Source organism: Mirounga angustirostris, unplaced genomic scaffold, assembly GCF_029215605.1.
Source record: "Mirounga angustirostris isolate CCGP_5_RB_7025 unplaced genomic scaffold, mMirAng1.0.hap1 SCAF_6, whole genome shotgun sequence".
Lineage (NCBI taxonomy): Eukaryota > Metazoa > Chordata > Mammalia > Carnivora > Phocidae > Mirounga > Mirounga angustirostris.
The window spans coordinates 43,022,085-43,049,536 of NW_026991714.1; the positions used below are offsets into that span (position 1 = coordinate 43,022,085).

The following is a 27,452-nucleotide window of genomic DNA, read 5'->3' on the forward strand; positions in this document are numbered from 1 at the left end:
CCCATTTTAGGTAAAATCTCCCTGATATGAAATAGCTAGTTTAATTTAAAAAGGTGACTCAGTCACTTAGTATTCAGGCTGTAATCCAGTTCCTGGGAGGGAATTAAAAACAGCCTTTGCCTTGCAAATCTTTACACCACCAGAAATGCTGGTCTTTACTAACCCCAAACTTTGTCTATTTCTCTCAAAATGCTTGCAGATATTACAAAAGATCAGGATATTAGAACAAAATCGCCCAGTGCTTCAAAAAGATAATTACACTGAATCTCTTTAAAACAACAACTGGCATTCTTTCTCCATCCTTTAAAGTTATAAACCTTATGTCTTTGAAATGTAAACACAGCCCCCAGTCACCTGAGATTGAAGGGGGAAAAAAGGGAAGAGGACTTTCTAAAATGAAAACTGCTAAAATAGCCCTTGTGTACGAACTCTAACACAGCCTCCATAAGATTAATTCCAAGGACAAATACCAATCTTAAAAGTCTTTTCCACAGGGCGCCTGGGTGGCTCAGATGGTTAAGCGTCTGCTTTCGGCTCAGGTCATGATCCTGGGGTCCTGGGATCGAGTCCCGCATCGGGCTCCCTGCTCAGTGCAGAGCCTGCTTCTCCTTCTCCCTCTGCCATTCCTTCTGCTTGTGCTCTTCTATCTCTCTGTCAAATAAATAAATAAAATCTTTAAAAAAAAAAAAAAAGTCTTTTCCACAAATAGTAGAAACACTTCAGCCATCTGAGCAAGTAAACTTTATGGCAACTGTTTATAAACTAGTGAGTTTTATATTGTGTATGTATGTGCATTATAAGTAAGGTGTTTTTCTACCTTTCAATGTTATTTCCAGAGTTCATTTGTAAAGAGCTCTATTTAATTGGCTTAAAAATTAAATGCTTATAAAAATTTACTATTATGAAAATTGTCAAAATAGAAGCAGTCCAAACGAATTTCAGGTTCACATGATCTAGGAAAATACTCAATTGGAGAATTAATTTATCAGTTTTAAAATGAAAATTCTTACTTTGGGTTTACTGAAAGTCAAGTAAGTTCATATTTAGGTTACAAAATTTTTCAAGAAGAACAGAATAGCTTAGAAGAATGGCTGACTTTGGTATCTCATGAAGTGTTTGTGGGTAATCTAACCATAATTGTTAAAAACAAGTAAATTGGGGTGCCTGGGTGGCTCAGGGGGTTAAGCGCCTGCCTTCCACTCAGGTCATGATCTCAGGGTCCCGGGATCGAGCCCTGCATCGGGCTCCCTGCTCAGCGGAGAGCCTGCTTCTCCCTCTCCCTCTGCCTGCTGCTCTGCCTACTTGTGCTCTCTGTCAGATAAATAAAATCTTTAAAAAACATAAAATAAATAAATTTTAAATAAATTTAAAAGTTTTAGGTAAACTTTCTAAATAGCTTCCAAAATGTTTTGATAACAGAAAAATTTTAAGGTTTCAGGTTAAGTAATGAATTAATTACATTGAATATCTAGATCTTTAAATAATGAAACATTTATTACTGAACATGGGTTTATCTACTTTTGGCTTCCTTATTACAGAAAAACTAAAGATAAATTTGGTCTGTTAGTAAACATTTTTTGTGCTTTACTGAATTTTGTACTATGAAAAAGCTTGTTTCTAGAAATTATGAAATGTATTCATAAATTTACCAATCTAAAGAATGTTGGTGCAACAATTCATAATTTCTTACCACTTAGACTCTAAACTTTATTATCTAGTGAAATCTAAGGGCTAAAAATTCTAATATATGTGGTTAAATCTACTAAAATTAAAGGAAATATCTCCATATGCAAGAAAAGTAGGATGTGTATTGTTGGTATTAAAAAAAAAAAAAGGTATAAGGAGTAGGAGCACCTGGCTGGCTCAGTCAGTAAAGCATGTGACCCTTGATCTAGGGGTCATAAGTTTGAGCCCCACATAGGGGGTAGAGTTTATTTCTATTCCTCATACCTTTTATTTTTTGTTAAAAAAAAAAATGTAGGGGCGCCTGGGTGGCTCAGTCGTTAAGCACCTGCCTTCGGCTCAGGTCATGGTCCTAGGGTCCTGGGATCAAGCCCCACATCGGGCTCCCTGCTTGGTGAGAAGCCTGCTTCTCCCTCTCCCACTCCCCCTGCTTGTGTTCCTGCTCTCCCTATCTCTCTCTCTGTCAAATAAATAAAATCTTTAAAAAAAAAAATAATTTATCCTAAAGTGAGGCTTATTATTTAAAGAGGAAAAACAAAAGTTGTAAAAGCCTTGTGAAACAGGAATTTTTAAAATGGGACTTTAATGTGTGCTTAATTGGGTAAGATTAAAATTTATTTAAAATGAGTTAATATCAAAAGTAAGCTGGTACAAAATTAAAATTTGGTTTTTCTCTGTTAAAAGGATAAACTTAAATTATTGGTCTGCTTTTAATAAAAAATTGTAAATAGTGTTCTTTTTTTTTTTTTTTTAAAGAGTTTATTTATTTATTTGAGAGCGAGAGAGCACAAAGGGTACAGGGTCAAAGGGAGAAGCAGATTCCCTGCTGAGCAGGGAGCCCGATGCGGGACTGAATCCCAGGACTCCAGGATCATGACCCAAGAAGGCAGTCGCTTAACCAACTGAGCCACCGAGGCGCCCTAAATAATGTTTTTCTTTACCTTTAATGCAACCTACCTAGAAAAACAAAGATTCTGTGTGTTGTCTTTATCAGGTCTTTGTTGCTTTTTTTTTTTTTCTATTTAATATTAAAAGAGCTAAGGCTTTTTACAGCTATTTAACTTTCTGTGTTTGCCTGTGAAGTCTTTAAGGCACTTTGGTTAATTTGATAGCTAAGTATGGTTACATAATGATCTGTGATCCTATTTAATCAAATATGCAAAGCTTTTGATATTTGACAAACGTCCCAAAATCAAATTTTAAAATGAAGTCTTGACCACAAACTAACTTTAAAATATTCCAGAGGATTCCTAGAACATTTGAAGGATTTGTTCTCTTTATAAAAGAATTTGTCTTATTTCTATGTTAAATAACATGGGAAGCAATGTCTGATATGTCCTGGTATGTTATCACTTGCAATTCTAGTTCTAATCTTGAAGTTCTGTGTGTCACAGAAATAACCAAACTACTTTGTTGGTTGCATTGTAATGAACTCTAATCAGATCCTTAACCACTGCAATTTTTAAGACTTTTGGCATTTACAGACAAAAGATTTACTCTGATGCTTTTGCAACAGTCCTTCATTTATGGAGATTCAGGGAAAAGACTCTGACAAGTACTCTAGAATACAGGTCTCTAATAACGTTAAGACCATACCATTGAACTGGGAAGAATTTATAGAACTCTAACAGAGAAACTGAAGGCTTCATAAAACTACTAACAAAAGATCAACAAAAAATAACCACATGGTTCTGAATAAACTGAGAATGATTATAATTTTTATCACTTTTTGTTTGAAATAGTGCTTGTTATTTCATCTTTTGTTTTCAAGATACAGGAAAGCCCTTCCTCTTAAGCTAATATGACTCACAGCAATTTGATAAATTGTACCTTTGGAAGCAGAATTGAAACATCTGTCTTTTTCCCCTACTTGATCTCTCCAGGATTTGGAATCTCTCTCAGTGAGTATCCTTATAGTTTCATAGAAATATTTGCCTGAGTTCAATAAGAATCTGTTCTCTTTGTGACAGGACATAATTGGAAACATTCGTTATATTACCAAGGCTTGACTAGAATGTCATATTTGAGAGAAACATGCAGAGACTGATATGACCAGACAGCTTTATGAACCTAAAGATGACATTATGGAACCAATAAATCCCCTTGGAAATATCAGCCCAATATCTTGCTTACAAGGATCTCAGCAGCCTTATCAGGTGAGTAAAGGTCACTTCCTGGCAGATGCAGAAACCTCAGGAGATTAGGGGACCTTGAAAAGAGAGAAAGTAATTCAACTCTATCGGTATTGCAAAGTCTGATGGCAAGTATTTGGCTTGGCTTCTTAGCTTCAAGGGGCTATTAAAATCTCAGTCTAGAGATTCCTTATACCAAAGCAGATTTAAAAGAGCTTATATGACCAATTGCTACTCTTGCTGCATTTACGTAAATAATCAAGTTTTTTGAAACTATGCTTAATTTGTGAACAAATTACTTACTGTGATTATCATTGAGAGGAATGGGGTAATGGTAGAGAGAAAAAAAATGCTTCCTTTAAAACTAAAATATTTATTTTTGGATATTAGATTCTATTTCTACCTGTAAACTCAACTAGATCCTGAACTGGTCTGGTTTCATCCAAACTCTGGCTACAGTTCTCCAAACTAACATTTACAATTTCCCATCCTTTTGACTTGAAATCATTGAAACCTAAATCTGCCGTTTTTCCTGAAGCCTTCCAAACTGAGTATAAATGACTTAATGTAAACTTCAGGGAAATCATCACAACAGCACATGTATGGATGATCTTTGTGCAGGTTGCTATGTGGCCACTCGAAGGATCACCAGAGACATTCAAACTGAAAACCAAGAAAATCTCTAAGCTTCCCTCTGCCTGTTTTCAGTTCATCTAAAGATACTTTGACTCTGACATCTAAAACTCTTCTCAACTTGGTACTCTCGGAACTCTGAAACTGGTTTATAATTTGCTCCAATTCTTAACCATTGTTTTTCTCTTCTTTCCACAGAAATGCCTCTTAATACCTGACTGAACTGTAAGCCTAACTTTGGGAACACACATGCATCACTACCTCCTGAAAGGGGTTTAATAGAACTGACCTATTCTCAACACTAAGAGACTGGTTCCATGAAACAGAACAATCGACCAGCTCAGATTTTAGTATGTGAACTCTCTAGGGAAGTTTCTAGGGAACTCTAGGGGCCCAGGACAGGCTACCCCAAAATATGCCACTTTGTCCTGTTATTTTGAATTAAAGTTATTTAAGAAACAGCCAGTGTAGGAAGAACACTCTGACTCTCTTTATCTCCAGAGAGCAGAAAATAAATCTCCAATAGGAAAGATACCCTTCCTACATCAGGAGATAGAAAGACCTTATCACCTGAAATAGGTATTCAGAGCCAAGATTATATAAATAAGCAAGTCTTGCTACTTTTACTAATTTACTACTTTAGCCCAAATTGTTTATAATTTTGTACTAATTAAAGCTAATGAACTTAAGTTTTCTCTGTTTTGTTCATTCCTCACAGATTTATGTTTCTTTGCCTAAACCTTTAAAAGCTGCATGCTTTGGTCATTGGGGGCGGGGGGTAGGGGGGCGGGTCTCAGTTTCATTATTGGTCATCTGTGTGTACAAAATAACTTTTTTTTTCTTGTGTTAATCTATCTCATGTCAATTTAATTCTTAGACCAGCTTGAAGGGTAGAAGAAAATTCTTCCTCCCCACAAACCAACAATCAAGTCTCCCAGGTACTTCTAAATGCAAGGCACTCCAGCTGGCCCCACCCAGCAAGACAGTCCAGATTCCTCCAGCTTTGCCCTCAGAGGGAATATATGCATTAGTGTAAGCTGGATCTTGGATATAGGCAAATGCCATGGACACCCAAGAGCCTGCTCTTGACACCTGGACTCTGGATACTTTCCATGTTCCAGGTCCCTGGCTACAGTGCCCTGCCTGGCATATGCAGGAGTAGTACATACCTATCAACCCTGGCCACAAGGGCCCTCCGGGTCTGTGGAGCTCTGGCTGGTCCCCAATCTTCCCTATATCACCTCTGCGGCAGTGAGAGACCAACCCCCCAAATATTCCTGAGGTCTCAGCTTTAAACTGGTGATGGTCTATATTTTCATTTGTCTTCCGATGAGTTCTGGGGTTCCCCAGCAATCAAGGCACCCAGGTACCCCTTATGGGAGGATACTCAGGCCAGTTTGCATAGGCAAACTGTGCAAGGCAGTCTAAGTTCTAAGTTCTTTCAGCTCTGTCTTCAGGAAGAATATGCACATTGGTGTAGGTTAGGGCTTAGAATTGGGAAGATGCCCTGTACCCCCAGCAGCCCACTCCCATGACCCGGCTACTCCTGACAATTTTTCTGAAACAGGTCCCTAGCTGACTTGCCTATTTCTTCCCCATCAGCAGACTTCTATAATATGTGTTCTATTTTGAACGCAGTTGTGAAGGGCAAGAGGAAATAGAAAATATGCCTTGGTCACTAACCCCACCAAAATTACTCAAGAGGCAGTTTAGGGGTAACATAGATTATATATTCAGAGGATTCCTAGAGATCTATTGAAAACAGGCTGGACAAAGCTTAAGGAGACTCCAGATGTTGGTCCAATGAGTTATATCCTATATTAAAGAAGACATTATAGCACTCTTATTAGGAGCATTAAGTTACACAGATGCTTATAGGCGGAAGGGGAAAAAGTTATCTCCAGGGGAGGGAGAAATCCAGACCCTTTTGCTCCTTGGGGCACCAACCCACACCCAGAGCTAACAATTATTTTAACCTGTTTATTTGACCCTGTTTAACTAGAAGCTAGGCCTATGAAAACAGATAAAACTACAACAAATAATATAGAACCAGTCACTAAAGAGAAAGCTTATACCAGAGAATAAATAACAAAAACTAAAGTGGAATTCCAATATATTGATCGATAGTGACACAAAAAGTCAATGACTATTAGATTTATGGTCCAAAGGAGGACAAAACCTGGTCCTCACAGAGCAGAGATTGTGCACCTCAAACCCATTACTAGTGATGCTACTTTGAATCAACCCCTTAGAGCATCTGGAGAAAATAGTAATTTACAAAATCTTTCGTAGCAGCAACCTGGAGACTAAGATGGCCTATTCCAACTATATCGTTCCTTACAACATCTCCATGGAAAACAGCAGGGGAAGCTACTAATATGATGAAAGTAAGACTATTAACTGATTTATGATAGGAACAGACACCCACACTGCTAGATGTGGAAGCAACAGAACAAATTAAAGTCTAAAAGCTGCACCACCACAGAACAGCATTATTTACGGTATTTGCAGGCACCAGAAACACAGGAAAGCTGACTGATAAGAACAGCTGAGGAAGTAGGTCAAGATAAAGGCTAGAGGGGCGCCTGGCTGCCTCAGTTGGAAGAGTATATGTATCTCGATCTTGGGGTTGGGAGTTAGATCCCCACTTTGGGTGTAGAGATTGCTAAAAAAAAATAAACTTTAAAAGCAAAAGATAAAGGCTATAGCTTTAACACTTATGTATGTAGACAAAACAGGCCTACACCTAATAAAAATAGACCAAATCAAAATAGACCATCTAGACCCAAATCTACAAGGCCTTTTTGGCCACCTACACTATTTAGACCACCACTCTTGAAAACAAATTATAAAAGTAGAAACTCAAATAGATGCCCCACAAACTACATAGGAGAGGCAGAGAAACAAACAATCACCTTGTACAGTAAATAGACCTACAGAAAATAAACCCACATATACCCACTAGTCCATTTGCTGTAAATACTGTCCCTTTATAAAACCTAATCCCATTAATAGACAAACCACTGCTAGCCAAAGAAAGCAAATTCTATGAGCTCCCCATAGGGATTCAGCAGTCTCTCCTCTTGGCTCAAGCCAGAGACAATTGCTCATATGTTACACTGGCCATATCAATAGAAACCTCTTTTGCAAATAAAAATACTACATATACCACTATGTCGTTAGATACGGGGTCCTAATAACAATGATACAAAGATATCCTACTAATTTAGGAAATTTAGACAACAAAAAGGGACCGATTGAAGGATGAGAAGGAAAATTAACCCCACACACATGGGTACATAGATTCCTAACAATGAGGACAGACTTTAAAACTAAATGCCTTATAAGTCCCAATTTAGAAAACATTCTTGGAATGGATATAATAGGACACACAAATAATAAGGAAAACTTTCAGGAACTTGTAAAGGAACAAATTCTTGTGCCTACTATTTCACCATATAAATAACTTAATCTGGCCTATCAAAAAGCTAGACAGGTCATATAGATTTACAGATGTTTAGGAATTTAAACAGATAATCTCCCCAAGCTAAGGGAGCACTCCCAAATATAGGTGCTATCATAAGCAATATCACCACTGGATCTGGAACTGATTGCATGGGGATAGACTTATCTGACATGTTCTTTGCTATTCCAGTTGCTAAGGAGAGCCAACCCATGACTGCATTCACATGGGAAGGCAAATATATTTACTAGGTTAGCAACAGGATACCTTAACAACTGTTCCATATGGGTGGATGTTTCTATGATTTGTCCTGCATAACTGATCATCTGGACTTATATGTATGCAAGCAGGCTAAGAAATGTTTGTGACACTCATGCTATGTGAATAACCTTGGGAGCCTGGGTACTTAAAATATATTATCCGGCCTCCAGGTCAGAACTGGCCCTTCTGTTCTGGGTGCCAAAAGTTATAAATTTTGCCTCACATCCCCTCCTGCTCCAGGCTGGGCTGGCCCCCCGGAATGGAATCTGAGGCAGACACACATAGCCAAGGCTCCTAAAAATATAATAACATGATAACATAGAAATGCAGCTCGTACCATACTGCACGTAGGCAAACAAATGTTTAACTTCAAACCCTGTTATTTGGCCTATGAATATGGCCCTATGGGGATGGTCAGTTGGAAGGCTCACCTGAGGGGAGGACACTCTGTCCAGGCCTCTCAGGACTCCAGCCTGGCTGTTTCTACCGGGCTTTCCCAGCTGATGAGATTGGATGTTATAAGTACCTGATTTGATGTGACTTTGCCTTCTTCTCATTTATTGCCTACTGTTACCTTCATCTGTGTGCAGATTCCTTTCCTCTTTTTCCATTAGGTTTCTACAATAATAATAGTTAAGTTTTCCTTCCTTTTTGAAAATGAAACACGGCTGTTGTGGATCTTTTCACAGAAGAACAACCCAGTAATAGCCCACAACCTTCTAACATGGGAATTCCAGGCCTTTCGGGAAAACACAACACACACACAAACCAGCATTTCTTGTATTGATGACATGCTTATTTATGGTAACTTAGAACAATGGACTAGGGTTACAATAGAGTTCCTTATACTCAGAGGATGGACAACTGACCCAAGTAATGTCCAAGGACCCCACACTACAGGAAAATTTACAGGTACAATTTGGTCCTCTGAAGGCAGAAAAATAACAGACCCAGTCATAAACAAGATACACTGCACCCCAATTCTTACCACAAAAGCAGCTCAGAAAATGATAGGACTGTTTGGATATTGGAAACAGCATGTGCCACTAAGTGGGGATAATATCAAAACACACTTGTAAAATAACAAGGAAGATAGGGAATTCAGATGGACAGAGACTCAAGAGACAGCCTTAACTTATTTCAAAAAGCTCTCAAACTTTTAACACATTGGCATTAGCTAGTGAGGACTCCTACTATAATCCAAAGTGTCTATATTCACAAGGGTTTGCAACATGGTGTCTGTGAACTAAAACATTGCAAGACCTCAAATCTTACCAGATTGTATTTAGGACTAAGAAGTTCCCATAGTCCAAGACCAGATACCAACCAATTGAACCCTATGAGACCGTACAAATCATAGCACCACTAACAGAAAAACAAATGATACTGAAACTCCAATAGCCGATTCTGGAGTGGGTAAAGCAGACCTCTGACAAACAGAGGGGAACTGCTCCTGACCATAAAATCTTAACATGGGAATTGTGTATTTCCAAACAGGACTAATGAATGGAGTTTTGACCACCTGCATGAACTGAAGAAATCTCTACAATGCCAATAGTAGAGTTGCTGGAATTTCCAAGGGGTGAGCTTATCCAAGCATGAGCACTTGGATGATGGGAGGCATCCTGGTCCTTGGCACTCAACAATGCATGGTTTACAGATGGATCAGCCTCATGATGTCATCTGAATTATTCTGGCAGGCTGTAACCTTAAGGACTGCGATGGTCTAATCCTGGCAGAATCAGGCTTTGGAAAATCAGCACAAAACACTGAACTAATTATAAAATTGATGATTGAACACTCAGGGAAAATTAGAATGAGACATATGTTTTATCAGACCCATAGGCAGTAGCTAATAGAGCTAAAAGTAGCTCTTGGGTCAAGAACACAGCAGGAAAATGACTGGAAAATGGGAAATAAGAACATATGCGGTAAGGACATGTGGCAGAAAATATCACTGGCTGACATCTCCCTATTCATCATACATGTCTCTACACATCAGGAAAACTCTGAAGTAGCCAAATTTAATAACCAGGTAGACAAACTCACCCAGAGAACTAACAAAGCAAAGAATCCTAAAATTTATCTTAAAACATAAAAACAAAAGTGATTCATGGCTAAGGAGGTAACCAATTCAAAACATAACCATAAACAGGAATGACATTGGAATGTAAAATCCAAATACACAAATATGCCAAATGGTAGTGTCCTTGCATGGGCACATTACCAAAGAGGTCATGCTGGCACACTTGGCATTAGAATATGGTTAGAGAAAAGAAATATGTATATACCTACTACATACCTCCCATTTCAAGTTAAGAAATATGAGAATTGCTGAAAGTTTAAAGCTTGGGGGTCATTAATGAATACTCCAGATGAGGCTAAAGTGGACAGACCCTTCAAAATTATACAAACTGATTATACAGGACATTTGCCTATATCAAAGAATAAACTATATGCATACACCATTGTAGACATATGATCACAAACAGGAGCATCCTATCCTTGCAGGAAAATTATTTTTAAAAATCCACCATCAGGATAGAAATGTTGATGCTTTCTATGGTATTCCAACCATTATAAAATCAGATTATAGCACCCACTTCACGGGAAAGTGAATATAAGAATGAGCTAGGGAAGTTGGAACTTCAACTTACCCTACAATCCAATTGCCTCTGGATCAATTGAAAGGTAGAATGGCTTACTCAAGCAAAAGCTTATAGAGTGCTTGCTAACAATCCAGATATGAAAGCTTGGACTACAACAATCTGGGGGTGGCAAGATCTCTAAACCATAGTTGTAGAAAGGATGGGAAAACTACTGAATGAATATTGCAGTTATCCACAGAGCTAAGAATTAGCTAAGAATTCCACAGAATCTAAATTAAAAGGAAAAGCATTAATTAAAAACATACTAATATATATAGTATGGGGGGGGGAATAGCACTGGCCACAAGTAAAACCTACTGGGTGACCAAAGGAAAAAGAATATCACATGAAATTAAGGAAAATAATGTGATACCTCTATAACAATTTCAGGATGAAAGAACACCATCTTTTATTTTATCAACACTAGATGCCTAATATTTAGCCTAGCATGAGCAGGATGATTGTACTTGGAGGAATATTGACAATAATGGCCATAATCACTATAGATGTCCTTGAGTGGCAAGAACAACAAGGAAGAATGGAAAATTATAGGATACCTACCTTTGTTTTGTAGGCATGAATCCATTATGCATCTTTAACTAAGCTGATCAGTGCAGTATGCCGCCTGCTGGCGATACTATTCTGCCTATTGCTTACTGTTGGTTCCCGTACTCACTGCAGCTATGGATACCCTTCTGACAGCTCCAGCAAGAGTAGTTGTGCCACAGTTCCAAAGTGGAATATGACCTTCTGGTCCAGATACTCCATTGTCTGTGACATCCTCTACTTTCTTTACAGATCACCATCCTGGTCACCTTATTGCAGCTGAGAACTCACCAGCAGCACCAACATCATCCCCATCACCAAGCCCAACCTCTCTCCATCTCATCCTTTACTATCTACTTTACCATCTACTCTCTGGGAATCCTTCAATCAATGGAGAAACCAAATACTTAGGCAAGCTGATAAAGCAGTGGAAATCTCCACAAGAATCAATAAGGATCCTGAACAACACTCTCTACTAGACATTGACTTGGAGGATGAAGATTCACCTGAATTACTAACTGGCCTTTGTTATTATGACCCAGTGTATATATCAAGACAACCAGGTACTGACTTTTCTACTTTTCCCTTACTGTTGAGTTCAGCATTGGATACATAACGCAGATTGAACTCCTGACTTACTCTGTGTGCTAGCATTTTGTAAGAGAGCAGCTGCTTAAATTGCAGAATGGGCAATTATATCTTTAAGTATAAATAAGCCAAAAAATTGAAATTTGCTACAGTCCCAGTTAACACAGTTTAATCCATAATCACCTATGAACAATAGATCCATGGATATCACATCCAGACTTTAAATGAACAGGGACACCTTATAAGGTGTATAGTAAAATTTATATAGGAAACAGCATATAACACACATCACTGTCCTTCATGGAATACATGAGGCTTCTATTTTATACCACATATTTCTAACCCTAGAATATGGGAACCTCTATTAGTAAAACTTGTCATGGTCTTATTGGAACCTACAATAATAGGCTGTGCCTTGAAATTTAATATGTAGGGTTTTCAAGCCAAATACAGATCCCCAAATTGTGCTCAGTTTTATGTATCTTTGCTTATGCCCAATTTACAACCTAGGCCAAGAACAGATTCACTAAAAAAAAATTAAGAACCCCTTGCAGCTCCTTGTTGGACTGGTAGGAGGTTTAACTGGAGGCATACGCATCTTGTTTTAGGTCCCTGTCTCCCCTGACCTGCATGGCAGGCATCTGTGCAGTGCCCCTGTCAGCCAGCCTTGGGTTCCAGCGGGCATTCCAGGCCCATGGAGCTCCAGCTGACTCCAAGCGCTTGAGTGGCCTCAGGGTGAAGAGAGCCCTCCTCCAGAAAATTTTCGTGAGGTTGCAGCTTTAAACAGCCAATAGTCAGTCCCCACTTAGATGGGTTGCCTGATGTGGTCCCGGGCTTCTCTAGCAATCAAGGCTCCCAGTTACTTACATAGTTTTACATATGGAGGTATATGATGGGCCATAATATACACTATATTCTTGCTGTGGAACGATCCAGCATGTTTGAAGGCCACTGCTCTTATATCACGGTTGAGCAACGAAAGGGGCTGCGTCACCAGCTGACATGGGGAATGCAGAAACAAACCCCCTTTCTGCCCTGTACAGACACAGTGGCAAACTGTCTCACTCTTCGATAGGCTCACACTTTGCTGCCATGTCTTTTCAGATTTGCACCCAGGCAGCAATCTATTTAAAAGACTTTTCCCCCATTTCTTATCACTACTGGCAAGGCTTGGAACTCTGGTGAAGGCTTCCCAGATATTTATAGCTCTGCCATCAGTTTAAAAGTTGCCCTATTTTTCCAAATCTTGATTCGGCGACTCAATGTCAAGCAACCCTCTTCAACAGTAATGTGGGGATCCTGTTGCCCTTGCCTGTTCTATCATTCCTGGTCCAACAAAGCAAAGTGAGGATGAGCCTATAAACACGAGTGAATCTCATACCATAATTTCCAAAAAGCATATGGTTTATTATAAATATATTATGTAAGAGCAGTTTACATTTTTTAATGTAATGCAAGCAATTATGCTATCCTCTAAGAGTAAATCCGTAATTACTCTGTAACAACTGCCTTGTATCATTTCTTTTCTAGATAAGCTCTGTAAGTTTTTGAAATTGAGAAAATGACATTTGAACTGATAAAGTTAAAACTGTCACCAAAAAATGTTTTTTTAATAAAACTACTAGAAATGATAAAAGTGAAAGAAAAATGATTGTCTATGAAAAATAGGTTTAAAGTAGAATGTGTGTTTTAGATAAGGAAAGGTATGAAGGACATGAGGTTTGTTGTTGCTTTTGGTGGTGGTGGTGGTAGTGAAGTTAAAAGAAAAAAAATAATTTTGTTCTAAAGTAAAATGATTGCTCCAGAATTTTTAATTTTAAATAGATATATAAAGGTGTGTAGAAGGTTTATGGAAAAGAAATATTGAGGAAGGAATTCTGTATGTAGCCAACCTAAAATTAGAATGGATTTATTTAAGTTAAAAAAAGAGTTTTAGGGGCTCCTGGGTGGCTCAGTCGCTTAAGCAGCTGCCTTCGGCTCAGGTCATGATCCCAGGGTCCTGGGATCGAGCCCCGCATCATTGCTTCTCCCTTTCCCTCTGCCTGCCACTCTGCCTACTTGTGCTATCTCTCTGTCAAATAAAGAAATTTCAAAAATCTTTAAAAAAAAAAAAGAGTTTTAATATCAAAAATACACTGGTGCATGGGCGCCTGCGTGGCTCAGTCGTTAAGCATCTGCCTTCAGCTCAGGTCATAATCCCAAGGTCCTGGGATCAAGCCCCGCATCGGGCTCCCTGCTCAGTGGGAAGTCTGCTTCTCCCTCTCCCACTCCCCCTGCTTGTGTTCCATCTCTCACCGTGTCTCTCTCTCTCAAATAAATAAATAAAATCTAAAAAAAAAAAAAAAAAATACACTGGTGCATAAAAGAGCCAAGTTTTCTTATAGGTCTCTTCTCAATAAGGCTTTTCTTTACCCTTAATGTAATCTGCATAGAAAACAAAGATTCTATATTGTGTCTTCATCAGGACTTTGAGTACTCAAGAAAACCAAGTCTTCTGGATATTAAAAAAGCTGTTTTTCTTACAACTTTGTGACCCTCTGTATTTGCCTTTGAAATCCTTTATTGTCACTTTGGTCAAATAGGTAATTAAATACTGCTTCATAATGATCTGTAATCTTATTTGGTCAATCATCCAACACCTTTTGATGTTTTTGACCAACTTCCCAAAATTAAATTATACATAAAGTCTAAAAGTAACTATGAGTATTTCCACAAGATCCTTAGAACTTCTCAAAAGGTTTGTTCCCTCTCCTTATAAAAAGGGAAATGTTACACTATACTAATTAGGCTTATTTGATATGTTAAATTACATGACAAGTAGTGTCAAAAAAGTGATGTTAAACTTTCTTTGATTATATTTGTATAGATACATGTTAAAATAAGTGTTCTATAATTTGTGTGAAACTCCTAAAAATCTGATGTTTTTCTATGTTATTATCTCGAAGTATGTCACAGAAATAACCAAATTCCCTTGCCAATTACATCATAATAAACTCTCATGAGATCTCTAACCATTGCTATCTTTAAATCTTTTGTCATTTACAGTTGTCTTAAGTACTTCATCCTCAAGGAGATTTATGAGATAGATTTGACAGGTTTTAATAAGTTCAAGATATTAACACTGAACTGGGTAAGAATTTCTAAAACTCTAATGGAAAACAAATTGTTTAATGTGTCGTTTTCCAGATTTAAAGGACTTCTGTTTTATTTCTTCTATAAGCTATCTATAATTCACAGCAATTTGGTAAGGTATATCTTTAAATGAAAATTAAAGCATTTAATTTTTTCTCCCTACCTGATCCCTCCAGAATTCTGAAACTCTTATTAAACTCATATTAAATATTTAATACTAAATATTAATTACTAAATATTAAACTCTTATTAAGTATTCTTATTATTTATGACAATGTATGCATTTACATAAGTTACATAATTCTCAGTAAGAATCTGTCCTCTTTGAAACAGGAACCCGATACCCCTAACCCCTGCTTTGACCCACAGTTGATAAAAGGAGATATACCTCAATATTATAAAGGTCTAATTGCTCCTATTAAAATAATCATGCTTTTGTAGAGCAATCATTCCACAGCACACTCTGGAAGACAGAAACCTCAAACATCACCTTTATAAATTAATGACTTTATCTATTGGAAAAAACATCTCCGGAAAGAGTCTCTTCAATCCCATTGGAAAGACCTTAATCAGGTACTATTATACCAACTCTTGTGCCACCAAACTCCAAAGAATAGACTCTTGGATTCATGTGTCACATCTAAAGAAAGCACCAAACCCTGACTAGACCTGCACACCAACTGGTGACCTCAAAAGCAAAGATCTCCAGAAACTGAAGCAGACAGCTGAAGGAGAGAGCTTTCCCATGATGATCAGAACAGGCCTGTCTACCCTTTTCTCACTGCTGCTGCTTTTTGCCCCCTCTTTCATTTGAAAAGACAATGCTCTCATCTATATTTCTCAGTCTATCGCAAAAAGGGGGAAACCTCTCTGAGTATTAGATCTGTTGCCAGAAACTCTGATCTGTTCATAATGTTGGAGACCCCTTGGTCTTTCCTGTAAAACTAACTTCCCTTTAGTCCCAAATTCCACTGCCAGTTATACCTGCAAGCCTATGGATATTACCTGTCAGGTGAAGTTGTTACAACCAGGTGTTCCCATAGTTTGTTTCAAACTTTCCCCAGTCATAACCATACTAGCTCAACGAAACACCTCCCTATTTGTCAATTGTACAACCTTGCTCCCCCTGCTCTTTTCCTTACCCAAGTACCATCTCTGTTCCCCTGCACCCAAGGGAAATACCAAGAGGTTTACACCTACTTGCAAGAACTTTAGAAAAGACTCCTCTGGGAAGGAGTAGCCTCTCACAGAATAGCACTCCAACTCCTCTGACTCATGGCTGGAAAGGATCAATCAACCCGACCTTACCTAGGGCCCTTACACTGCACCTGGTTTCATTTTTGTCTGCAGTAGACAGCATTTCCCATGGGCATATGAACATTTAGATAGCTGGTAAATGGGAGATCAATGCATACTGGGATATTTAAGTGTCCCTATCAACATCCATAACAAATCAGTGGCCTCCCACTGGTATATCCATTGAGCCTCCATGACTGTCGTAAACAAGAACTTCATGGCCCTCCAAGACCGCATTCCTATAACCCAGACTCTCCCAACACTTGCCCCATTCCAGGTCTCTGCTTGGCTTGACCTGCATATCTCAAGCAAGTGCAATATACACCCAATTTGCTGTCCTTGGGTAGCTGGGGCCCTCTAGGCATGTGGAACTTGGGTCTCTGCTTAGCTTGACCTGCATGACTCAAGCAAGTGCAATATACACCCAATTTGCTGGTCTTGGGGAGCTGGGGCCCTCTAGGAGTGTGGAACTTGGGGCTATTTATAATCACCTGCATAAATGTAAGGTTCAAAGCATCTTCAGAGAGTATGAAGGCAGGCAGGAGCGATCTGAGAGAATTTCCTGGTTGGCAGTTTGTCTCTAGTGATCTTATTGAGTGGCCCAGCATAACAGGCATGAAGATTGTCTATACATGAGCTATTGTGGGGATTTCCCTGAAGTTTACAGCAAGGCATTCATACTCAATTTGCAGGGGTTAGGGTGGGGGAGGGCAATTTTAGTTCTCAATGATTTGAAGTCAAAAACGTGTGAGAAAATTGGAAATTCTATTTGGAAAGTTGTAGCCAGATACTAAAGGAAACTAGAATTCAAGATCTGGTCCAGTTTACCGGTAGAAAACAAACCTCAAAGTCAATTAATAGAGTGAGAATCTAATATCCATGAAAGTGTGTTACTGAGAAAATTTTTCTCTCTGAAGTCACCCTCATTTCAAAGTTGCTCAAATTAAGACTAATTTATTTGTAAATATAAGTTTAGTCTTAATAAACTTGGACTGATTATTTACATAAATGCAGCAAGAACAGTAATTGATCATATAGGCTCTTTTAAATCTGCTTTGCTAAAACTTTTCATAAGAAATCTCCAGATTGAACTTTTAACAGTCTTTCGAGGCTAAGAAGCTAAATATTTGCCATCAGACTTTCCCTGCAATACCTATACATTTGGGTTCCTTCCTCTCATCTCAAGGTCTCCAAAATATCCTCAGGTTCTCACACCTGCCAGGAAGTGATTTTTACTTATCTGGTAAAGCTGCTGGGAACCCTGTAAGCAAGGCATCAGTCTGTTTTTCCAAAGGGCTTTATTGGCTCCATAAAGTCAACTGTGGTTCCTTAAAGCTGTCTGGTCATATCTGAGTCTATGTGTGTTTCTCCCAAAGATGATATTTCAGTCAAAGCCTTGGTAATATAACCAATGTTTCTAATTGTGTCCTGTTACGAGTAGAACAGATTCTTTTTGAACTTATGCAAGTACATATATTGCCATGAAAATATAAGAATACTGAAAAATGGAGATACATTTTTGTTGATGGAAAAAAAAGTAATTTTGTCCTAAAGTAAAGCTGATTATTACTGAATGGGAAAGAAAAAAAGGACAAACTAAAATAGACATAGGAAGTTGTCCCTTTATAAAAAAGACCAAAATAATTTCCTGTGTTTATCAGGTCTTCGTATACTGAAGAAAACTGTATCTTCTCAATATTAAAAGAGCTAAGTTTTGCTAACAACAACCAAGTAATCTTTTGTATTTGCCTTTAAAATCTCTTACTGTCACTTTGATTAAGTAGATAGATAACTAATACTGTTTCACAGTGACATATGATCCTATGTGACCAAGACCTTTAAAATCCTTTTGGATGCTTTTGACAAACTTTACTAAATCAAATTCTAAATGAAGTTTTTTGACCTGGAAGAAACTTTGGGATTTTTTTTTCCAGAAGATTCTCTGGAACATTCGGAAGGATAGTTAAGCTTATTAGGCTTATTTGATATGTTAAATTACATGGGAATCATTGCCAAATAAGAATACTAAGCTTTCTCTATGTTGTATTTGTATAGATAGGTATATAAGTGTTAAAAAAATTATGTGAAATTCTTTTGCCTTCTGCAATTGCTGTCATCAAAATTGAGGCTCACATTGAAAAGACAAAGCTTGAGAATCAGGAAAATGCCCCAGCTGCCTTTTATGCAAAGGCAACAGAATCCATAAAAATTGTGGTACGTGTGGATAATGTCCATTCCACTTCTGCAAAAAAAATGGCCCTTATGGCCAAACTTTGTCATTCTTTTTTTTTTTTTAATATTTATTTATTTATTTTAGAGAGAAGGAGAGAGAGCATGAGCTGAGCAGGAGGGGCAGAAGGAGAGGGAGAGAGAATCTCAAGCAGACTCCATGCTGAGTGTGGAGCCTAATGCAGGCTCGATCTCATGATCCTGATGTCACAACCTGAACCAAAACCAAGAGTCAATGCTTAACCAACTACTCCACCCAGGCACCCCTTGCCAAACTTTGCCATCCTAATATCCTTGTAACATAGCAACAATCTCTTCCTGAATCAGTGAAATTAAGATGGGTAAACAAGGGCTATAAATTAAACAAATAGTTGGGGCTGTGAGAAACCCAAGACAGCCAACTGGTTCCTCCCATCTCCCTGACAAACTCCCATTTTCTGTTTCCGCATTCTTTCACCCACCTTAGTGCATTTAAGAAAAACTATTTTTGTCCCTAGAGACCTCAGATCTTGTCCCTCTGGATTTTTTGAACACCTGCAGCTGGACTTCATTCAACTGCCATGTACATGGAGTTTTCTGACTTGTTGTCCAAAGTATTATTGGTTTTTAATCTTTTGTTTTTCCAGATTTAAGGAAATCTTTTCTCTTAAGCTGTCAACAACTAGGTAAGATATACTTGGATGAAAGGAAATATACTTTAATTTTGTAAAAAGCCCAGTTGCTCTCTATTAAAAATAATCATGCTTTAGTAGAGCAATCTTTTCAATCTTTTTCTTCTTACCTTGTTTTTCCCCCCTTTCACTTTGAGAGGTAATACTCTTCTCTACATTTCTCAGTCTGTTGCAAAAAGAGAAAACCTCTCTGAGTGTTAGATCTGTCACCAGAAACTCCAATTTATTCACAATGTCAGAGAACCCTTGGTCTTGTAACTAATTTCTCTGTAGTCCCAAATGCCACAGCTGAATATAAGCCTATGGATGTTACCTATCAGGTTAGATTATTATGACCAGGTGTTCTCATAACTTGTTTCAACCTTTCCCAGTCGTAACCCTGTAGCTCAACTAAATACCTCCACCTTTGTCAACTGTGTGACTCTTGTTCCCACATTCTTTTTCTTACCTAAATACCATCTGTTCCCCTGCACCCAAGGGAAATAGAAATGGATTTATACCTCTTTACAAGGATTTTAGAAAAGACCCCTCTAGGAAGGCATAGCCTCTCAGGAAATGCCATGCCAACTCCTCTGACCCATCGCTTGAATGGGTCAACAGAAAATTCCAACTAATTAATCTATCAATAACCAGACCTTAGCTGGAGTCCTCTGTGCTCCACCTGCTTTCATTTTGTCTGCATTTTAACAAGTCTTGTTTCTGAGTACACAATTCAGCATTGGCTTCTATCAGTCCCTGAACATCAGCCCTTCTGCTGATCATTTTTAGGCAGACCTAGAAGATATTTTGGTCACCTGTTTTCTCTGTGAGGGGGTGTTGTGAATGGCCACTGATATAATTTCTCCCTAAATTTGGGAAGATCTTATGAAAATGGAGGTAAAGAGCTTAAAGATTGAAAAGACCTGCTGCTGTTCAGGGGATAAGAATTTCCTTTTGGTGGTGGTGGCTGGGGGACATCTAGGATGTATCTGCAAAGGACGTCACATAGGAATGCCTGAAACTGGCAGAGCCTGATTATAGAGCCCTGGAAAGTAGGAGCAAATCCAGCCTTCCTACCAGTCTCAGGAGCTTGTGTGAAATTCATTTCCTAGCTTTCAGCACTTACATGAGTAATCTGTGTACTTTGAACCTAGAGATTAGCCAGAGTGCTCTCTGTAAGTCATATAGGGAAAAGGAAGTTAAAACACATAGATGGGGCCAAATTGTGAGAAGGGGGATTTAAATTGGATGTGGACATTAAATTTGGTCTTAAGTCTAATTTCTGTTCTTTCATCTTATCAAGGGAGTCCCTAAGGCTAGCTGTTATACTAATAAGATAATTGAGAGCTTTCTACCAAGAAATTTCTCTTCTTTCAAATATAACAAATTTAAAGGATCATCATCTGGCCATTAAGAAGTAGGAGCTTATTATGTTGGCGGGGATGCGGAGAAAGGGGAACCCTCCTACACTGTTGGTGGGAATGCAAGCTGGTGCAACCACTCTGGAAAACAGTATGGAGGTTCCTCAAAAAGTTGAAGATAGAGCTACCATATTATCCAGCAATTGCACTACTGGGTATTTACCCCAAAGATACAAATGTAGGGATCCGAAGGGGTATGTGCACCCCGATGTTTATAGCAGCAATGTCCACAATAGCCAAACTGTGGGAAGAGCCAAGATGTCCATCGACAGATGAATGGATAAAGAAGATGTGGTATATATATATGATGGAATATTATGCAGCCATCAAAAGGAATGAGATCTTGCCATTTGCAACGACGTGGATGGAACTGGAGGGTGTTATGCTGAGCGAAATAAGTCAATCAGAGAAAGACATGTATCATATGACCTCACTGATATGAGGAATTCTTAATCTCAGGAAACAAACTGAGGGTTGCTGGAGTGGGGGTTGGGGTGGGAGGGATGGGATGGCTGGGTGATGGTCACTGGGGAGGGTATGTGCTGTGGTGAGCGCTGTGAATTTTGCAAGACTTTTGAATCACAGATCTGTACCTCTGAAACAAATAATACATTATATGTTAAGAAAAAAAAAAAAAAGAAGAAGATAGCAGGAGGGGAAGAATGAAGGGGGGGAAATCGGAGGGGTAGACGAACCATGAGAGACGATGGACTCTGAGAAACAAACTGAGGGTTCTAGAGGGGAGGGGGGTGGGAGAATGGGTTAGCCTGGTGATGGGTATTAAAGAGTTCTGCATGGAGCACTGGGTGTTATGCACAAACAATGAATCATGGAACACTACATCAAAAACTAATGATGTAATGTATGGTGATTAACATAACAATAAAAAATTAAAAAAAAAAAAAAAGAAGTAGGAGCTTATTAACCTCCATGACTACTCAAACTAACACACCTTTTAATGGAAAGATCCAAAGTCAATTTTCCAGGCTTAGACCACGGATGCAAGAGGCATGCTTAGAGAGGGGGGTCCATGATGTAGCCCCCGTGATCCAAAAGTTTACTCCCAGAAATACTCTAAGAAAGCAAAAGGTGTTCATTGCACAAGCAGTAGGGATGGTGTAGTGAAGACAGTGTCTCTGTTCTCTCATAAAAATGTGAGACAGCTCCAGTCACAGACCTGCTAATCCATTACACCAGGCAGGCACTACTAGAATGGGACTTTCCAGTATTAACAAGCAATGAAGGTTGAGAGACAAACGTCCCTTATGGGCTGGGGACCTTTTCTGACAAACTCCACTGAGAGCTGGCATGGCTGGACAGAGAGTGCTGCTGGTAGCCTTGTGTTCCAGAACTGCACTCTAGTCCACTGGCCACCTGGTGCACCCCAGTAAGTACATCAGAGAGGACAGAGACCAGAGAGGATATTCTCACTGGTACAAAGCCAAGCTCTTAGGACATAGAACAAGATGAAAGGGAAAACATCTTGTTTTTACAGAGAGGACCCACAGCTAAGTTTGTCTAAACAGACACCAGTCTTCTGGGAACTATGAACTCACCACTCTGTGAGGCTGGCTTGGACAGCAGGCTTAAAAGAGCTTAGACTTGTGTTCTTTTCCCTGTGGTAATTCCTTTTTATGACAAATGACATGAAAGACAAAATAGTGACCATCTCTGAAAATGGATCAGTCACACCAAGAGCACTCTACCAAATTTGCCAGAGTCACTAAGCCCAAGAAACTAGTTCCACAAATGATTTATCTTCCTAATCTAGATTTAGAAAGTGAGAGAAAATGGACTCTTCCCCCTTTCACTCCATTAGACCCTGCAGGCAGAGAGCCAAGGGCTGACATGTAAGGATTCCTACCTCTGCCAGCCATTTCTCAGAAGTTCCAGGATTTCTCAGCAGCAGCAGCCTCAGAGCAAACACTGTCCAGCTGACTATGCCAACTGTTGAGGAAAAATTTTCCTCCACCCTCAAAGTTCCTCTACCTTGTCTAAGAATTAAAGTGACAGGAGGCAGATTCGTGGGAGAAGAAAACAAAGCTTAATTAACTGCACATGATAAAATTGAGACCCAAAGAAATGACCAAGGCAGGCAGCTTTTATACTTTTTAGACAAAGAAACAATAAATCTGTGAGAAGTTGACAGAACAAAGAACACTTATGTTTGGGACCTTCAGTTAGCAAGGAATTCTAAAAAGAATTTGGGCTGAGGTTGTAAATTAGTAAAAGTAACAAGATTTGTTTATGCAGCCTTCTCAATTCTGAATTTCCTACCACTGGTGATAAGGATGTCTCTTAGATCTTGGTTCAGGGAGGGTACCTTTCACATGTGAGATTTATTTCCTGCCTTCTGGAGACAAAGGGGGATCTGGGTGACCTTTTGCACTGGCTGTTTCTTAAGTAATGTTAACTCAAAATAATATACCAAAGTGGCACATGTTGGGGTAGCCTATCCTTGGCCTCCACAGGTGCATCTTTATTGGTTAGGGTTTGGAATAAGGCAGATGCCATGAACCCCCTAGAGACTACTCTTGAGACCTGGATTCTCCAGACACTGCCCAGTTCCGGGTCCCTGGTTTCCTAGGCCTGTGCAGCCCACACCGGGACAGCCAGACTTAGGCATCTTGGGCCCTCCAGACCTGTGTAGTTTGAGCCAGTTTGCAACTATAGACATAGCTTCCAGGGTAGAAGGAGGCCACTCCCAAAATCCTTCTGAGGCATCAACTTTAATCTTGAAACTCTCAGTTCCCATTTGACTGGCTGCCTGATGGGGTTCTGGACTCCTTCAGCAACCAAGTCTCCCAGGTGTCTCGTACTGAAAGATACCCTTGCCCACCTGCCCAGCCCTCCCTAGAAAGGCATCCAATTTCCTCCAGCCCTGACTTCAGGGGAAATGTGTGTATTTGTAAAGATAAGGGCTTGAAATTAGGCAGATATTTTTGACCCACAAAAGCCCTCACCAAGGACACAGCCTCTCTGGACACTTGCCCTGTTCCCTGGCTATACTGACCCACATGGCCCACGTACGCACTGTATGCACCCCATCATCTGGCCATGGGCTGCCAGGGCCCTCCAGTTCAAACCAGTACCTAACTACTTGCACAGCCTCCTGTGGGGAGGGATCCTTTCCCTTTCCCAAGGTGGCAGCTAAGAGTCAGACCACACTTGGACTGGCTGGCCGATGAGGTCCTGGGCTTTTCCAGCAATCAAGGCTCCCAAGTGTCTCTTATAGGCGGCTACCCTAGCCACTCTGCCTGGAACCACCCTGGCAAGGCGGTACAGCTTCCTGCTGATCTGCCTTCAGGGGAAATAAGCATGCTTGTTTAGGTTATGGCTTGGTATCAAGTAGATGCCTTGTAAACCCAACAGCCTGCTCTCATGAGCAGCTTCTGCCAAAATTTTTCCTGTAATAGTCCCTGGTTATGCTGCCTGTGTGGACTGCACATGTATGTACCCAGAAGCCAGCTTCTGCAGACCCAGCCCTCCAAGCTTATGGAACTCTGACCAGGCCCCAACCACCTGCAGATCCTCTGGGGGTAGAGGGAGCCCACCTACCGGAAAAAGCTCTGAGGCAGAAGCTGCAAATGTACAACAGTCTGTCACCTTGTGGGTTTGCTGCCTGAGGGGGTCCTGGCCTGAACAAGGAACAAGGACTCCCACGTGTCTCCTCACAGTGGGATACTCTGTCCTGCACACCCTGCCTCTTCTTGGCAGAGCAGTTGAAAAACCTTCAGCTCTGCCTTTCGGGGGAATATTGCATAATTGGTAGGTAGGCCTTACAATTAGGTCCATACCTTGTACCCCAGGAGCCTGCACCAGTGACATGACCTCTCCTGATACTTGCCCCATTCCAGGTCCCTGACTAACCTGACCTCACTGTCCATGCATATGCAGTAAGCACCACTTCAGCCACTTTGGGCTGCCTAGGCCCTCCCGACCTGTGGAGCTAGAGCCCATCCCCAAACCCCTGCATTGCCTCAAGGTTGGACGGAGCGCACACTCCAAAAATCACTCTCAGGTAGCAATTGAAATGGGTGACAGTCAGTCCCCATGTGGACTTACTGTGGCTGGTTTCCCAGGCTTACCAGTAATCAGGGCTCCCAGGAGTCTCCTACTGAAGGATACCCTGGCCAGTATGACTGGCCCCTTCCTGGCAAGGAGGTCCAGATTCCTTCAGCTCTGCCTTCAGAAGACACAAGTGCATTTGTGTACGTTAGGCCTTAGACTTGGGCAGATGCCAGGTATCCCAAACATTCCACTGTTGAGATCTGGCTTCTCCCAAGTCTTGAGTGGTTCCAATTTTCTGTTTACCCTGAACTGCACTGCCAGGGCATGCGCAGTTGGAAGCCCCGCACAGGCTGTAGCGTGGAGGGTGCTCACCACCAAAAATCACCATGAGTCTACAGCTGCAAATTGGCTACTATCAGTCCCAATTTGGACTTGCTGCCTGACGGACTCCTGGTCTTCTCTAGCAACCGGGATCCCAAATGTCTCTTACTAGATGATACCCCAGCCAGCACACCCACCCTGCCCTAGGAAAGCAGACCAGTATCCTCCAGTCCTGTTGTCAAAGGGAATATGCACAAAGGTATAGGTGAGAGCTTGAATTGAGGCAGATGCCTTTTGTCCAAAAGATCTTGTTCCATGACTCAGCCTCCCTGGATCTGTGCCCTTTTTTCCAGATTCCTAGCTACCCTGAACTGCTCTGACTGTGCATGCATAGTTAGCACCCCTCCAGCTGGCCTGAGGCCTCAAGGGCCCTCCAGGCTGATGGAGCAGGGCCTGGCCCCAAACACCTGCATAAGCTTTGGTGTGGAGGGGGACCACCCCCTAAATTCACCCTGAAGCTGCATTTGGACTTACTGCCTCAAGGAGTCCTGGAGTTCTCCATCAACCAGAACTTCTTAGATACATTCACAAGCTTACCCCAGCTAGCCCTCTTGGCCCTGCTCAGGCAAAAGAGGCCAGTATCCTCCATCTTTACCTTCAGGGGGAATATGCACATTATGTAAGACAGGGCCTGGAATTAGGCAGATGTCATGGACACCTTGGAACCCATTCTTCAGACCTGGCCTCTCCTGACACTTGCCCAGTTCCAGGCCCCTGGCGTACCTGACCTGTGTGACCTGAGCATGTATAGTATGAGCCCTGTCATCCTGCCTTGGGCATCTGAGGCCCATCCCCAGATTGAAGGGAGCCCATCCTTGAAAATCTTTCTGAGGTGAAAGCTTTAGACTGGTGACAGTCCCCATTTGGATGGCTGCATAATGGGGTCCCAGGCTTACCAGTCATCAAGACTCCCCGATGTTTCTTAGTGAAGAATACCCAAGATGGCCAGCTGGCCTGACTCCACACTGATGTTAAAAAGAAAACCAAAGGGGTATCTGGGTGGCTCAGTTGCTTAAGCATCTGCCTTCAGCTCAGGTCACCATCCCAGGGTCCTGGGATCGAGTCCTGCATCGGGCCCCTTGCTCAGCAGGGAGCCTGCTTTTCCCTCTCCCTCTGCCACCCTCCCTGCTTGTGCTCTCTCTCTCTCACTCTCTCTCTCTCTGACAAATAAATAAATACAATCTTAAAAAAAAAAATGTATGTAAAAGCAAGGGTTCCTAAATTAAACAGAATGGGATACCCATTTTACTTGGCAAGGAAAAGCCTCCAGAAGGTTTCAAAATTCCAAAATAGTTTCATTGAAAGGTTACAAAAGGCTAAAGAAAATTTAAAGACGTAAGAAGTACCTAAAAGAAAAGACTATAAAACTGATGTAACTCCTACTACTGCCCTCTTTCCTCTTTTGAGTGCTCACTCTAGTCTAAATTGTTTGTCCACTCTGAAAGACTATATACAACCATAAACAAATGTCTTTCAAGTTAATGGAAGGACAGGAGAGTCCTCAGATGGCCAAAATTGATGACACTGAGGGATTTTTGGTAAACTATTATTCCTTAAATAACCAAGGGGGAACTCTGGTAGATACCAGAGCCTATAGGGGGGATCTTAGAAAAACTGACAGAAGCCAGCAAAGAGTAAAAATTCTTACCAGAATCAATTCTTCTGAATCTCTGTCTGTAGCACCCTGCAGGCAAGAGGTAAAGATAATATTTTACACTGTCCTTTCCTTTCCAAATCCAAACCCATTGGTTAATTAATCCTTTCTCTCTCAGAGATAGTCATTGCCTTCTTGCTTGTCTCATTTTACATAACTGGGCTTGGCTTTCTGCCTGCCTGGTACATGCCAGTTGTTGGTTTTTTCCTTTGGCTATCATTGGGAGTGACTCTGGATCTTGGGAAGGTACTATCTTTTGCACCCTCTTTGGGGACCCATCTTACACCCAAGGTGGGGGTAGTTATTCAATACTGCCAAAAAATTTTAAATTAAAACTATGTACCCAGTGAAAAGAAGTACATTAAGAATAATATAGTTAGATAGGGGGATCAACTTATGATGTAATTTAAGTTACAATCCAAGTCTCTGAGAAATTGAGAGCAACTCTCCTTATCTTACAAATCTTTTGCAAAACAAAAGTCAGCTCTGGAGGCAATTCAAACTTTAGCTATTCCCGTACCTATCACAAAACTTCCCCTATTTATCTCAGAAGGCTTGTAAATTATTGCTTTAGAAAACCAAAGTCCTACATAGAACTTACATTCTTTCTCTGTCTGTTGAAGTTATACATCTTATCATGCCACTGAAATGTAAACACAGCCCACAATCACCTGAGACTAGAAGAGTAAAAAAGAAAAGAGGCTTTCTTAAAATACAAACTGCT

General features: G+C 40.3%; 1 long non-coding RNA gene across 1 annotated transcript; it reads right to left on the reverse strand.

Moving 5' to 3' along the window:
• Positions 1-588: 588 nt before the first annotated feature.
• Positions 589-25,714, reverse strand: LOC135364721 (uncharacterized). Its single transcript, XR_010412299.1, has 3 exons — positions 24,771-25,714; positions 3,817-3,892; positions 589-651 (listed from the first exon to the last, which is right to left on the reverse strand). It is a non-coding gene; the product is annotated as an uncharacterized LOC135364721 (long non-coding RNA).
• Positions 25,715-27,452: the final 1,738 nt, after the last annotated feature.